Here is a 17,059-nt window from a genome sequence, read left to right on the forward strand (position 1 = left end):
TCAGAGACATTGTGCTGGTTGTGTTGTATAGGTGACTTCCAAATCAGCCATATTGCATGGGGGACATTGTGCTGGTTGTATTGTATAGGTGAATTCCAAGTCAGCCATATTGCATGGGGGACATTGTGCTGGTGGCCATGTCCTATAGGTGACTTCCAAGTGAGCCATATTGCTTGGGGGACATTGTGCTGGTTGCCATGTTGTATAGGTGACTTCCAAGTCAGCCATATTGCATGGGGGACATTGTGCTGGTGGCCATGTTCTATAGGTGACTTCCAAGTCAGCCACATTGCATGGGGGACATTGTGCTGGTTTCTTGTATAGGTGACTTCCAAGTCAGCCATATTGCATGGGGGACATTGTGCTGGTTGCCATGTTGTATAGGTGACTTCCAAGTCAGCCATATTGCATGGGGGACATTGTGCTGGTTGCCATGTTGTATAGGTGACTTCCAATCAGCCATATTGCATGGGGGACATTGTGCTGGTCGTCTTGTATAGGTGACTTCCAAGCCAGCCATATTGCTTGGGGGACATTGTGCTGGTTGTATTGTATAGGTGACTTCCAAGTCAGCCATATTGCATGGGGGACGTTGTGCTGGTTGCCATGTTGTATAGGTGACTTCCAAGTCAGCCATATTGCATGGGGGACATTGTGCTGGTGGCCATGTTCTATAGGTGACTTCCAAGTCAGCCATATTGCATTTGGGACATTGTGCTGGTTGTCTTGTATAGGTGACTTCCAAGTCAGCCATATTGCATCGGAGACATTGTGCTGGTTGTGTTGTATAGGTGACTTCCAAATCAGCCATATTGCATGGGGGACATTGTGCTGGTTGTATTGTATAGGTGACTTCCAAGTCAGCCATATTGCATGGGGGACATTGTGCTGGTTGTCTTGTATAGGTGACTTCCAAGTCAGCCATATTGCTTGGGGGACATTGTGCTGGTTGTATTGTATAGGTGACTTCCAAGTCAGCCATATTGCATGGGGGACATTGTGCTGGTTGCCATGTTGTATAGGTGACTTCCAAGTCAGCCATATTGCATGGGGGACATTGTGCTGGTGGCCATGTTCTATAGGTGACTTCCAAGTCAGCCATATTGCATTTGGGACATTGTGCTGGTTGTCTTGTATAGGTGACTTCCAAGTCAGCCATATTGCTTGGGGGACATTGTGCTGGTTGCCATGTCCTATAGGTGACTTCCAAGTCAGCCATATTGCATGGGGGACATTGTGCTGGTTGTCTTGTATAGGTGACTTCCAAGTCAGCCATATTGCATGGGGGACATTGTGCTGGTTGCCATGTTGTATAGGTGACTTCAAAGTCAGCCATATTGCATGGGGGACATTGTGCTGGTTGCCATGTTGTATACGTGACTTCCAAGTGAGCCATATTGCTTGGGGGACATTGTGCTGGTTGTGTTGTATAGGTGACTTCCGAGTCAGCCATATTGCATGGGGGACATTGTGCTGGTTGCCATGTTGTATAGGTGACTTCCAAGTGAGCCATATTGCTTGGGGGACATTGTGCTGGTTGTGTTGTATAGGTGACTTCCAAGTCAGCCATATTGCATGGGGGACATTGTGCTGGTTGTCTTGTATAGGTGACTTCCAAGTCAGCCGTGTTGCATGGGGGACATTGTGCTGGTTGTCTTGTATAGGTGACTTCCAAGTCAGCCATATTGCTTGGGGGACATTGTGCTGGTTGCCATGTTCTGTAGGTGACTTCCAAGTCAGCCATATTGCTTGGGGGACATTGTGCTGGTTGCCATGTCCTATAGGTGACTTCCAAGTCAGCCATATTGCATGGGGGACATTGTGCTGGTTATCTTGTATAGGTGACTTCCAAGTCAGCCGTGTTGCATGGGGGACATTGTGCTGGTGGCCATGTTCTATAGGTGACTTCCAAGTCAGCCATATTGCATGGGGGACATTGTGCTGGTTGCCATGTTGTATAGGTGACTTCCAAGTCAGCCATATTGCTTGGGGGACATTGTGCTTTTTGCCATGTTCTATAGGTGACTTCCAAGTGAGCCATATTGCTTGGGGGACATTGTGCTGGTTGCCATGTTGTATATGTGACTTCCAAGTCAGCCATATTGCATGGGGGACATTGTGCTGGTGGCCATGTTCTATAGGTGACTTCCAAGTCAGCCACATTGCATGGGGGACATTGTGCTGGTTTCTTGTATAGGTGACTTCCAAGTCAGCCATATTGCATGGGGGACATTGTGCTGGTTGCCATGTTGTATAGGTGACTTCCAAGTCAGCCATATTGCATGGGGGACATTGTGCTGGTTGCCATGTTGTATAGGTGACTTCCAAGTCAGCCATATTGCATGGGGGACATTGTGCTGGTTGTCTTGTATAGGTGACTTCCAAGTCAGCCATATTGCTTGGGGGACATTGTGCTGGTTGTATTGTATAGGTGACTTCCAAGTCAGCCATATTGCATGGGGGACATTGTGCTGGTTGCCATGTTGTATAGGTGACTTCCAAGTCAGCCATATTGCATGGGGGACATTGTGCTGGTGGCCATGTTCTATAGGTGACCTCCAAGTCAGCCATATTGCATTTGGGACATTGTGCTGGTTGTCTTGTATAGGTGACTTCCAAGTCAGCCATATTGCATCAGAGACATTGTGCTGGTTGTGTTGTATAGGTGACTTCCAAATCAGCCATATTGCATGGGGGACATTGTGCTGGTTGTATTGTATAGGTGACTTCCAAGTCAGCCATATTGCATGGGGGACATTGTGCTGGTGGCCATGTCCTATAGGTGACTTCCAAGTGAGTCATATTGCTTGGGGGACATTGTGCTGGTTGCCATGTTGTATAGGTGACTTCCAAGTCAGCCACATTGCATGGGGGACATTGTGCTGGTTTCTTGTATAGGTGACTTCCAAGTCAGCCATATTGCATGGGGGACATTGTGCTGGTTGCCATGTTGTATAGGTGACTTCCAAGTCAGCCATATTGCATGGGGGACATTGTGCTGGTTGCCATGTTGTATAGGTGACTTCCAAGTCAGCCATATTGCATGGGGGACATTGTGCTGGTTGTCTTGTATAGGTGACTTCCAAGTCAGCCATATTGCTTGGGGGACATTGTGCTGGTTGTATTGTATAGGTGACTTCCAAGTCAGCCATATTGCATGGGGGACATTGTGCTGGTTGCCATGTTGTATAGGTGACTTCCAAGTCAGCCATATTGCATGGGGGACATTGTGCTGGTGGCCATGTTCTATAGGTGACTTCCAAGTCAGCCATATTGCATTTGGGACATTGTGCTGGTTGCCTTGTATAGGTGACTTCCAAGTCAGCCATATTGCTTGGGGGACATTGTGCTGGTTGCCATGTCCTATAGGTGACTTCCAAGTCAGCCATATTGCATGGGGGACATTGTGCTGGTTGTCTTGTATAGGTGACTTCCAAGTCAGCCATATTGCATGGGGGACATTGTGCTGGTTGCCATGTTGTATAGGTGACTTCAAAGTCAGCCATATTGCATGGGGGACATTGTGCTGGTTGCCATGTTGTATACGTGACTTCCAAGTGAGCCATATTGCTTGGGGGACATTGTGCTGGTTGTGTTGTATAGGTGACTTCCGAGTCAGCCATATTGCATGGGGGACATTGTGCTGGTTGCCATGTTGTATAGGTGACTTCCAAGTCAGCCATATTGCATCGGGGACATTGTGCTGGTTGCCATGTTGTATAGGTGACTTCCAAGTCAGCCATATTGCTTGGGGGACATTGTGCTGGTTGCCATGTTGTATAGGTGACTTCCAAGTCAGCCATATTGCATGGGGGACATTGTGCTGGTGGCCATGTTCTATAGGTGACTTCCAAGTCAGCCACATTGCATGGGGGACATTGTGCTGGTTTCTTGTATAGGTGACTTCCAAGTCAGCCATATTGCATGGGGGACATTGTGCTGGTTGCCATGTTGTATAGGTGACTTCCAAGTCAGCCATATTGCATGGGGGACATTGTGCTGGATGCCATGTTGTATAGGTGACTTCCAAGTGAGCCATATTGCATGGAGGACATTGTGCTGGTTGTGTTGTATAGGTGACTTCCAAGTCAGCCATATTGCATGGGGGATATTGTGCTGGTTGTGTTGTATAGGTGACTTCCAAGTCAGCCATATTGCATGGGGGACATTGTGCTGGTTGTATTGTATAGGTGACTTCCAAGTCAGCCATATTGCATGGGGGACATTGTGCTGGTTGTATTGTATAGGTGACTTCCAAGTGAGCCATATTGCTTGGGGGACATTGTGCTGGTGGCCATGTTCTATAGGTGACTTCCAAGTCAGCCATATTGCATGGGGGACATTGTGCTGGTTGCCATGTCCTATAGGTGACTTCCAAGTCAGCCATATTGCATGGGGGACATTGTGCTGGTTGTCTTGTATAGGTGACTTCCAAGTCAGCCGTGTTGCATGGGGGACATTGTGCTGGTGGCCATGTTCTATAGGTGACTTCCAAGTCAGCCATATTGCATGGGGGACATTGTGCTGGTTGCCATGTTGTATAGGTGACTTCCAAGTCAGCCATATTGCTTGGGGGACATTGTGCTTTTTGCCATGTTCTATAGGTGACTTCCAAGTGAGCCATATTGCTTGGGGGACATTGTGCTGGTTGCCATGTTGTATAGGTGACTTCCAAGTCAGCCATATTGCATGGGGGACATTGTGCTGGTGGCCATGTTCTATAGGTAACTTCCAAGTCAGCCACATTGCATGGGGGACATTGTGCTGGTTTCTTGTATAGGTGACTTCCAAGTCAGCCATATTGCATGGGGGACATTGTGCTGGTTGCCATGTTGTATAGGTGACTTCCAAGTCAGCCATATTGCATGGGGGACATTGTGCTGGTTGCCATGTTGTATAGGTGACTTCCAAGTCAGCCATATTGCATGGGGGACATTGTGCTGGATGCCATGTTGTATAGGTGACTTCCAAGTCAGCCATATTGCATGGGGGACATTGTGCTGGTTGTGTTGTATAGGTGACTTCCAAGTCAGCCATATTGCATGGTGGACATTGTGCTGGTTGTATTGCATAGGTGACTTCCAAGTCAGCCATATTGCATGGGGGACATTGTGCTGGTTGTATTGTATAGGTGACTTCCAAATGAGCCATATTGCTTGGGGGACATTGTGTTGGTGGCCATGTTCTATAGGTGACTTCCAAGTCAGCCATATTGCATGGGGGACATTGTGCTGGTTGCCATGTCCTATAGGTGACTTCCAAGTCAGCCATATTGCATGGGGGACATTGTGCTGGTGGCCATGTTGTAAAGGTGACTTCCAAGTCAGCCATATTGCATGGGGGACATTGTGCTGGTTGCCATGTTGTATAGGTGACTTCCAAGTAAGCCATATTGCATGGGGGACATTGTGCTGGTTGCCATGTTGTATAGGTGACTTACAAGTCAGCCATATTGCATGGGGGACATTGTGCTGGTTGCCATGTCCTATAGGTGACTTCCAAGTCAGCCATATTGCATGGGGGAAATTGTGCTGGTTGTCTTGTATAGGTGACTTTTAAGTCAGCCATATTGCTTGGGGGACATTGTGCTGGTTGCCATGTTCTATAGGTGACGTCCAAGTCAGCCATATTGCTTGGGGGACATTGTGCTGGTTGCCATGTTGTATAGGTGACTTCCAAGTCAGCCATATTGCTTGGGGGACATTGTGCTGGTTGTATTGTATAGGTGACTTCCAAGTCAGCCATATTGCATGGGGGACATTGTGCTGGTTGTATTGTATAGGTGACTTCCAAGTCAGCCATATTGCATGGGGGACATTGTGCTGGTGGCCATGTCCTATAGGTGACTTCCAAGTCAGCCATATTGCATGGGGGACATTGTGCTGGTTGTCTTGTATAGGTGACTTCCAAGTCAGCCATATTGCTTGGGGGACATTGTGCTGGTTGTATTGTTTAGTTGACTTCCAAGTCAGCCATATTGCTTGGGGGACATTGTGCTGGTTGTATTGTATAGTTGACTTCCAAGTCAGCCATATTGCATGGGGGACATTGTGCTGGTTGCCATGTTGTATAGGTGACTTCCAAGTCAGCCATATTGCATGGGGGACATTGTGCTGGTCGCCATGTTCTATAGGTGACTTCCAAGTCAGCCATATTGCATTTGGGACATTGTGCTGGTTGTCTTGTATAGGTGACTTCCAAGTCAGCCATATTGCATGGGGGACATTGTGATGGTTGTGTTGTATAGGTGACTTCCAAATCAGCCATATTGCATGGGGGACATTGTGCTGGTTGTATTGTATAGGTGACTTCCAAATCAGCCATATTGCATGGGGGACATTGTGCTGGTTGTCTTGTATATGTGACTTCCAAGTAAGCCATATTGCTCGGGGGACATTGTGCTGGTTGTATTGTATAGGTGACTTCCAAGTCAGCCATATTGCATGGGGGACATTGTGCTGGTTGCCATGTTGTATAGGTGACTTCCAAGTCAGCCATATTGCATGGGGGACATTGTGCTGGTGGCCATGTTCTATAGGTGACTTCCAAGTCAGCCATATTGCATTTGGGACATTGTGCTGGTTGTATTGTATAGGTGACTTCCAAGTCAGCCATATTGCATGGGGGACATTGTGCTGGTTGTATTGTATAGGTGACTTCCAAGTGAGCCATATTGCTTGGGGGACATTGTGCTGGTGGCCATGTTCTATAGGTGACTTCCAAGTCAGCCATATTGCATGGGGGACATTGTGCTGGTTGCCATGTCCTATAGGTGACTTCCAAGTCAGATATATTGCATGGGGGAAATTGTGCTGGTTGTCTTGTATAGGTGACTTTTAAGTCAGCCATATTGCTTGGGGGACATTGTGCTGGTTGCCATGTTCTATAGGTGACGTCCAAGTCAGCCATATTGCTTGGGGGACATTGTGCTGGTTGCCATGTTGTATAGGTGACTTCCAAGTCAGCCATATTGCTTGGGGGACATTGTGCTGGTTGCCATGTTGTATAGGTGACTTCCAAGTCAGCCATATTGCATGGGGGACATTGTGCTGGTGGCCATGTTCTATAGGTGACTTCCAAGTCAGCCATATTGCATGGGGGAGATTGTGCTGGTTGTCTTGTATAGGTGACTTCCAAGTCAGCCATATTGCATGGGGGACATTGTGCTGGTTGTGTTGTATAGGTGACTTCCAAATCAGCCATATTGCATGGGGGACATTGTGCTGGTTGTATTGTATAGGTGACTTCCAAGTCAGCCATATTGCATGGGGGACATTGTGCTGGTTGTATTGTATAGGTGACTTCCAAGTCAGCCATATTGCATGGGGGACATTGTGCTGGTGGCCATGTCCTATAGGTGACTTCCAAGTCAGCCATATTGCATGGGGGACATTGTGCTGGTTGTCTTGTATAGGTGACTTCCAAGTCAGCCATATTGCTTGGGGGACATTGTGCTGGTTGTATTGTATAGGTGACTTCCAAGTCAGCCATATTGCATGGGGGACATTGTACTGGTTGCCATGTTGTATAGGTGACTTCCAAGTCAGCCATATTGCATGGGGGACATTGTGCTGGTCACCATGTTCTATAGGTGACTTCCAAGTCAGCCATATTGCATTTGGGACATTGTGCTGGTTGTCTTGTATAGGTGACTTCCAAGTCAGCCATATTGCATGGGGGACATTGTGATGGTTGTGTTGTATAGGTGACTTCCAAATCAGCCATATTGCATGGGGGACATTGTGCTGGTTGTATTGTATAGGTGACTTCCAAATCAGCCATATTGCATGGGGGACATTGTGCTGGTTGTCTTGTATATGTGACTTCCAAGTAAGCCATATTGCTCGGGGGACATTGTGCTGGTTGTATTGTATAGGTGACTTCCAAGTCAGCCATATTGCATGGGGGACATTGTGCTGGTTGCCATGTTGTATAGGTGACTTCCAAGTCAGCCATATTGCATGGGGGACATTGTGCTGGTGGCCATGTTCTATAGGTGACTTCCAAGTCAGCCATATTGCATTTGGGACATTGTGCTGGTTGTATTGTATAGGTGACTTCCAAGTCAGCCATATTGCATGGGGGACATTGTGCTGGTTGTATTGTATAGGTGACTTCCAAGTGAGCCATATTGCTTGGGGGACATTGTGCTGGTGGTCATGTTCTATAGGTGACTTCCAAGTCAGCCATATTGCATGGGGGACATTGTGCTGGTTGCCATGTCCTATAGGTGACTTCCAAGTCAGCCATATTGCATGGGGGACATTGTGCTGGTTGCCATGTTCTATAGGTGACTTCCAAGTCAGCCATATTGCTTGGGGGGCATTGTGCTGGTGGCCATGTTCTATAGGTGACTTCCAAGTCAGCCATATTGCTTGGGGGACATTGTGTTGGTTGCCATGTTGTATAGGTGACTTCCAAGTCAGCCATATTGCATGGGGGACATTGTGCTGGTGGCCATGTTCTATAGGTGACTTCCAAGTCAGCCATATTGCATGGGGGACATTGTGCTGGTTGCCATGTTGTATAGGTGACTTCCAAGTCAGCCATATTGCATGGGGGACATTGTGCTGGTGGCCATGTTCTATAGGTGACTTCCAAGTCAGCCATATTGCATGGGGGACATTGTGCTGGTTGTCTTGTATAGGTGACTTCCAAGTCAGCCATATTGCATGGGGGACATTGTGCTGGTTGTGTTGTATAGGTGACTTCCAAATCAGCCATATTGCATGGGGGACATTGTGCTGGTTGTATTGTATAGGTGACTTACAAGTCAGCCATATTGCATGGGGGACATTGTGCTGGTTGTATTGTATAGGTGACTTCCAAGTCAGCCATATTGCATGGGGGACATTGTGCTGGTGGCCATGTCCTATAGGTGACTTCCAAGTCAGCCATATTGCATGGGGGACATTGTGCTGGTTGTCTTGTATAGGTGACTTCCAAGTCAGCCATATTGCATGGGGGAAATTGTGCTGGTTGCCATGTTGTATAGGTGATTCCAAGTCAGCCATATTGCATGGGGGACATTGTGCTGGTGGCCATGTTCTATAGGTGACTTCCAAGTCAGCCATATTGCATTTGGGACATTGTGCTGGTTGTATTGTATAGGTGACTTCCAAGTCAGCCATATTGCATGGGGGACATTGTGCTGGTTGTATTGTATAGGTGACTTCCAAGTGAGCCATATTGCTTGGGGGACATTGTGCTGGTGGCCATGTTCTATAGGTGACTTCCAAGTCAGCCATATTGCATGGGGGACATTGTGCTGGTTGCCATGTCCTATAGGTGACTTCCAAGTCAGCCATATTGCATGGGGGACATTGTGCTGGTTGTCTTGTATAGGTGACTTCCAAGTCAGCCATATTGCTTGGGGGACATTGTGCTGGTTGCCATGTTCTATAGGTGACTTCCAAGTCAGCCATATTGCTTGGGGGACATTGTGATGGTGGCCATGTTCTATAGGTGACTTCCAAGTCAGCCATATTGCTTGGGGGACATTGTGCTGGTTGCCATGTTGTATAGGTGACTTCCAAGTCAGCCATATTGCATGGGGGACATTGTGCTGGTGGCCATGTTCTATAGGTGACTTCCAAGTCAGCCATATTGCATGGGGGACATTGTGCTGGTTGCCATGTTGTATAGGTGACTTCCAAGTCAGCCATATTGCATGGGGGACATTGTGCTGGTGGCCATGTTCTATAGGTGACTTCCAAGTCAGCCATATTGCTTGGGGGACATTGTGCTGGTTGCCATGTTGTATAGGTGACTTCCAAGTCAGCCATATTGCATGGGGGACATTGTGCTGGTGGCCATGTTCTATAGGTGACTTCCAAGTCAGCCATATTGCATGAGGGACATTGTGCTGGTTGCCATGTTGTATAGGTGACTTCCAAGTCAGCCATATTGCATGGGGGACATTGTGCTGGTGGCCATGTTCTATAGGTGACTTCCAAGTCAGCCATATTGCATGGGGGACATTGTGCTGGTTGTCTTGTATAGGTGACTTCCAAGTCAGCCATATTGCATGGGGGACATTGTGCTGGTTGTGTTGTATAGGTGACTTCCAAATCAGCCATATTGCATGGGGGACATTGTGCTGGTTGTATTGTATAGGTGACTTCCAAGTCAGCCATATTGCATGGGGGACATTGTGCTGGTTGTATTGTATAGGTGACTTCCAAGTCATCCATATTGCATGGGGGACATTGTGCTGGTGGCCATGTCCTATAGGTGACTTCCAAGTCAGCCATATTGCATGGGGGACATTGTGCTGGTTGTCTTGTATAGGTGACTTCCAAGTCAGCCATTTTGCTTGGGGGACATTGTGCTGGTTGTATTGTATAGCTGACTTCCAAGTCAGCCATATTGCATAGGGGACATTGTGCTGGTTGCCATGTTGTATAGGTGACTTCCAAGTCAGCCATATTGCATGTGGGACATTGTGCTGGTGGCCATGTTCTATAGGTGACTTCCAAGTCAGCCACATTGCATGGGGGACATTGTGCTGGTTTCTTGTATAGGTGACTTCGAAGTCAGCCATATTGCATGGGGGACATTGTGCTGGTTGCCATGTTGTATAGGTGACTTCCAAGTCAGCCATATTGCATGGGGGACATTGTGTTGGTTGCCATGTTGTATAGGTGACTTCCAAGTCAGCCATATTGCATGGGGGACATTGTGCTGGATGCCATGTTGTATAGGTGACTTCCAAGTGAGCCATATTGCATGGGGGACATTGTGCTGGTTGTGTTGTATAGGTGACTTCCAAGTCAGCCATATTGCATGGGGGACATTGTGCAGGTTGTGTTGTATATGTGACTTCCAAGTCAGCCATATTGCATGGGGGACATTGTGCTGGTTGTATTGTATAGGTGACTTCCAAGTCAGCCATATTGCATGGGGGACATTGTGCTGGTTGTATTGTATAGGTGACTTCCAAGTGAGCCATATTGCTTGGGGGACATTGTGCTGGTGGCCATGTTCTATAGATGACTTCCAAGTCAGCCATATTGCATGGGGGACATTGTGCTGGTTGCCATGTCCTATAGGTGACTTCCAAGTCAGCCATATTGCATGGGGGACATTGTGCTGGTGGCCATGTTGTAAAGGTGACTTCCAAGTCAGCCATATTGCATGGGGGACATTGTGCTGGTTGCCATGTTGTATAGGTGACTTACAAGTCAGCCATATTGCATGGGGGACATTGTGCTTGTTGCCATGTCCTATAGGTGACGTCCAAGTCAGCCATATTGCATGGGGGACATTGTGCTGGTTGTATTGTATAGGTGACTTCCAAGTCAGCCATATTGCATGGGGGACATTGTGCTGGTTGTATTGTATAGGTGACTTCCAAGTGAGCCATATTGCTTGGGGGACATTGTGCTGGTGGCCATGTTCTATAGGTGACTTCCAAGTCAGCCATATTGCATGGGGGACATTGTGCTGGTTGCCATGTCCTATAGGTGACTTCCAAGTCAGCCATATTGCATGGGGGACATTGTGCTGGTGGCCATGTTGTAAAGGTGACTTCCAAGTCAGCCATATTGCATGAGGGACATTGTGCTGGTTGCCATGTTGTATAGGTGACTTCCAAGTCAGCCATATTGCATGGGGGACATTGTGCTGGTTGCCATGTTGTATAGGTGACTTACAAGTCAGCCATATTGCATGGGGGACATTGTGCTTGTTGCCATGTCCTATAGGTGACGTCCAAGTCAGCCATATTGCATGGGGGAAATTGTGCTGGTTGTCTTGTATAGGTGACTTTTAAGTCAGCCATATTGCTTGGGGGACATTGTGCTGGTTGCCATGTTCTATAGGTGACTTCCAAGTCAGCCATATTGCTTGGAGGACATTGTGCTGGTTGCCATGTTGTATAGGTGACTTCCAAGTCAGCCATATTGCTTGGGGGACATTGTGTTGGTTGCCATGTTGTATAGGTGACTTCCAAGTCAGCCATATTGCATGGGGGACATTGTGCTGGTGGCCATGTTCTATAGGTGACTTCCAAGTCAGCCATATTGCATGGGGGACATTGTGCTGGTTGTCTTGTATAGGTGACTTCCAAGTCAGCCATATTGCATGGGGGACATTGTGCTGGTTGTGTTATATAGGTGACTTCCAAATCAGCCATATTGCATGGGGGACATTGTGCTGGTTGTATTGTAGAGGTGACTTTCAAGTCAGCCATATTGCATGGGGGACATTGTGCTGGTTGTATTGTATAGGTGAATTCCAAGTCAGCCATATTGCATGGGGGACATTGTGCTGGTGGCCATGTCCTATAGGTGACTTCCAAGTCAGCCATATTGCATGGGGGACATTGTGCTGGTTGTCTTGTATAGGTGACTTCCAAGTCAGCCATATTGCTTGGGGGACATTGTGCTGGTTGTATTGTATAGGTGACTTCCAAGTCAGCCATATTGCATGGGGGACATTGTGCTGGTTACCATGTTGTATAGGTGACTTCCAAGTCAGTCATATTGCATTGGGGACATTGTGCTGGTGGCCATGTTCTATAGGTGACTTCCAAGTCAGCCATATTGCATTTGGGACATTGTGATGGTTGTCTTGTATAGGTGATTTCCAAGTCAGCCATATTGCATGGGGGACATTGTGCTGGTTGTGTTGTATAGGTGACTTCCAAATCAGTCATATTGCTTGGGGGACATTGTGCTGGTGGCCATGTTCTATAGGTGACTTCCAAGTCAGCCATATTGCATGGGGGACATTGTGCTGGTTGCCATGTCCTATAGGTGACTTCCAAGTCAGCCATATTGCATGGGGGACATTGTGCTGGTTGTCTTGTATAGGTAACTTCCAAGTCAGCCATATTGCTTGGGGGACATTGTGCTGGTTGCCATGTTCTATAGGTGACTTCCAAGTCAGCCATATTGCATGGGGGACATTGTGCTGGTTGCCATGTCCTATAGGTGACTTCCAAGTCAGCCATATTGCATGGGGGACATTGTGCTGGTTGTCTTGTATAGGTGACTTCCAAGTCAGCCATATTGCATGGGGGACATTGTGCTGGTGGCCATGTCCTATAGGTGACTTCCAAGTCAGCCATATTGCATGGGGGACATTGTGCTGGTTGTCTTGTATAGGTGACTTCCAAGTCAGCCATATTGCTTGGGGGACATTGTGCTGGTTGTATTGTATAGCTGACTTCCAAGTCAGCCATATTGCATGGGGGACATTGTGCTGGTTGCCATGTTGTATAGGTGACTTCCAAGTCAGCCATATTGCATGGGGGACATTGTGCTGGTGGCCATGTTCTATAGGTGACTTCCAAGTCAGCCACATTGCATGGGGGACATTGTGCTGGTTTCTTGTATAGGTGACTTCGAAGTCAGCCATATTGCATGGGGGACATTGTGCTGGTTGCCATGTTGTATAGGTGACTTCCAAGTCAGCCATATTGCATGGGGGACATTGTGTTGGTTGCCATGTTGTATAGGTGACTTCCAAGTCAGCCATATTGCATGGGGGACATTGTGCTGGATGCCATGTTGTATAGGTGACTTCCAAGTGAGCCATATTGCATGGGGGACATTGTGCTGGTTGTCTTGTATAGGTGACTTCCAAGTCAGCCATATTGCATGGGGGACATTGTGCAGGTTGTGTTGTATAGGTGACTTCCAAGTCAGCCATATTGCATGGGGGACATTGTGCTGGTTGTATTGTATAGGTGACTTCCAAGTCAGCCATATTGCATGGGGGACATTGTGCTGGTGGCCATGTCCTATAGGTGACTTCCAAGTCAGCCATATTGCATGGGGGACATTGTGCTGGTTGTCTTGTATAGGTGACTTCCAAGTCAGCCATATTGCTTGGGGGACATTGTGCTGGTTGTATTGTATAGGTGACTTCCAAGTCAGCCATATTGCATGGGGGACATTGTGCTGGTTACCATGTTGTATAGGTGACTTCCAAGTCAGCCATATTGCATTGGGGACATTGTGCTGGTGGCCATGTTCTATTGGTGACTTCCAAGTCAGCCATATTGCATTTGGGACATTGTGATGGTTGTCTTGTATAGGTGATTTCCAAGTCAGCCATATTGCATGGGGGACATTGTGCTGGTTGTGTTGTATAGGTGACTTCCAAATCAGCCATATTGCTTGGGGGACATTGTGCTGGTGGCCATGTTCTATAGGTGACTTCCAAGTCAGCCATATTGCATGGGGGACATTGTGCTGGTTGCCATGTCCTATAGGTGACTTCCAAGTCAGCCATATTGCATGGGGGACATTGTGCTGGTTGTCTTGTATAGGTAACTTCCAAGTCAGCCATATTGCTTGGGGGACATTGTGCTGGTTGCCATGTTCTATAGGTGACTTCCAAGTCAGCCATATTGCATGGGGGACATTGTGCTGGTTGCCATGTCCTATAGGTGACTTCCAAGTCAGCCATATTGCATGGGGGACATTGTGCTGGTTGTCTTGTATAGGTGACTTCCAAGTCAGCCATATTGCATGGGGGACATTGTGCTGGTGGCCATGTCCTATAGGTGACTTCCAAGTCAGCCATATTGCATGGGGGACATTGTGCTGGTTGTCTTGTATAGGTGACTTCCAAGTCAGCCATATTGCTTGGGGGACATTGTGCTGGTTGTATTGTATAGCTGACTTCCAAGTCAGCCATATTGCATGGGGGACATTGTGCTGGTTGCCATGTTGTATAGGTGACTTCCAAGTCAGCCATATTGCATGGGGGACATTGTGCTGGTGGCCATGTTCTATAGGTGACTTCCAAGTCAGCCACATTGCATGGGGGACATTGTGCTGGTTTCTTGTATAGGTGACTTCGAAGTCAGCCATATTGCATGGGGGACATTGTGCTGGTTGCCATGTTGTATAGGTGACTTCCAAGTCAGCCATATTGCATGGGGGACATTGTGTTGGTTGCCATGTTGTATAGGTGACTTCCAAGTCAGCCATATTGCATGGGGGACATTGTGCTGGATGCCATGTTGTATAGGTGACTTCCAAGTGAGCCATATTGCATGGGGGACATTGTGCTGGTTGCCATGTTGTATAGGTGACTTCCAAGTCAGCCATATTGCATGGGGGACATTGTGCTGGTGGCCATGTTCTATAGGTGACTTCCAAGTCAGCCACATTGCATGGGGGACATTGTGCTGGTTTCTTGTATAGGTGACTTCGAAGTCAGCCATATTGCATGGGGGACATTGTGCTGGTTGCCATGTTGTATAGGTGACTTCCAAGTCAGCCATATTGCATGGGGGACATTGTGTTGGTTGCCATGTTGTATAGGTGACTTCCAAGTCAGCCATATTGCATGGGGGACATTGTGCTGGATGCCATGTTGTATAGGTGACTTCCAAGTGAGCCATATTGCATGGGGGACATTGTGCTGGTTGTCTTGTATAGGTGACTTCCAAGTCAGCCATATTGCATGGGGGACATTGTGCAGGTTGTGTTGTATAGGTGACTTCCAAGTCAGCCATATTGCATGGGGGACATTGTGCTGGTTGTATTGTATAGGTGACTTCCAAGTCAGCCATATTGCATGGGGGACATTGTGCTGGTTGTATTGTATAGGTGACTTCCAAGTGAGCCATATTGCTTGGGGGACATTGTGCTGGTGGCCATGTTCTATAGATGACTTCCAAGTCAGCCATATTGCATGGGGGACATTGTGCTGGTTGCCATGTCCTATAGGTGACTTCCAAGTCAGCCATATTGCATGGGGGACATTGTGCTGGTGGCCATGTTGTAAAGGTGACTTCCAAGTCAGCCATATTGCATGAGGGACATTGTGCTGGTTGCCATGTTGTATAGGTGACTTCCAAGTCAGCCATATTGCATGGGGGACATTGTGCTGGTTGCCATGTTGTATAGGTGACTTACAAGTCAGCCATATTGCATGGGGGACATTGTGCTTGTTGCCATGTCCTATAGGTGACGTCCAAGTCAGCCATATTGCATGGGGGACATTGTGCTGGTTGTATTGTATAGGTGACTTCCAAGTCAGCCATATTGCATGGGGGACATTGTGCTGGTTTCTTGTATAGGTGACTTCGAAGTCAGCCATATTGCATGGGGGACATTGTGCTGGTTGCCATGTTGTATAGGTGACTTCCAAGTCAGCCATATTGCATGGGGGACATTGTGTTGGTTGCCATGTTGTATAGGTGACTTCCAAGTCAGCCATATTGCATGGGGGACATTGTGTTGGATGCCATGTTGTATAGGTGACTTCCAAGTGAGCCATATTGCATGGGGGACATTGTGCTGGTTGCCATGTTGTATAGGTGACTTCCAAGTCAGCCATATTGCATGGGGGACATTGTGCTGGTGGCCATGTTCTATAGGTGACTTCCAAGTCAGCCACATTGCATGGGGGACATTGTGCTGGTTTCTTGTATAGGTGACTTCGAAGTCAGCCATATTGCATGGGGGACATTGTGCTGGTTGCCATGTTGTATAGGTGACTTCCAAGTCAGCCATATTGCATGGGGGACATTGTGTTGGTTGCCATGTTGTATAGGTGACTTCCAAGTCAGCCATATTGCATGGGGGACATTGTGCTGGATGCCATGTTGTATAGGTGACTTCCAAGTGAGCCATATTGCATGGGGGACATTGTGCTGGTTGTCTTGTATAGGTGACTTCCAAGTCAGCCATATTGCATGGGTGACATTGTGCAGGTTGTGTTGTATAGGTGACTTCCAAGTCAGCCATATTGCATGGGGGACATTGTGCTGGTTGTATTGTATAGGTGACTTCCAAGTCAGCCATATTGCATGGGGGACATTGTGCTGGTTGTATTGTATAGGTGACTTCCAAGTGAGCCATATTGCTTGGGGGACATTGTGCTGGTGGCCATGTTCTATAGATGACTTCCAAGTCAGCCATATTGCATGGGGGACATTGTGCTGGTTGCCATGTCCTATAGGTGACTTCCAAGTCAGCCATATTGCATGGGGGACATTGTGCTGGTGGCCATGTTGTAAAGGTGACTTCCAAGTCAGCCATATTGCATGAGGGACATTGTGCTGGTTGCCATGTTGTATAGGTGACTTCCAAGT

The sequence above is a fragment of the Petromyzon marinus genome, unplaced genomic scaffold, assembly GCF_048934315.1.
Source record: "Petromyzon marinus isolate PM22_M1 ecotype Great Lakes invasive population unplaced genomic scaffold, UKy_Petmar_22M1.pri1.0 PM_G_Scaffold_1, whole genome shotgun sequence".
NCBI lineage: Eukaryota > Metazoa > Chordata > Hyperoartia > Petromyzontiformes > Petromyzontidae > Petromyzon > Petromyzon marinus.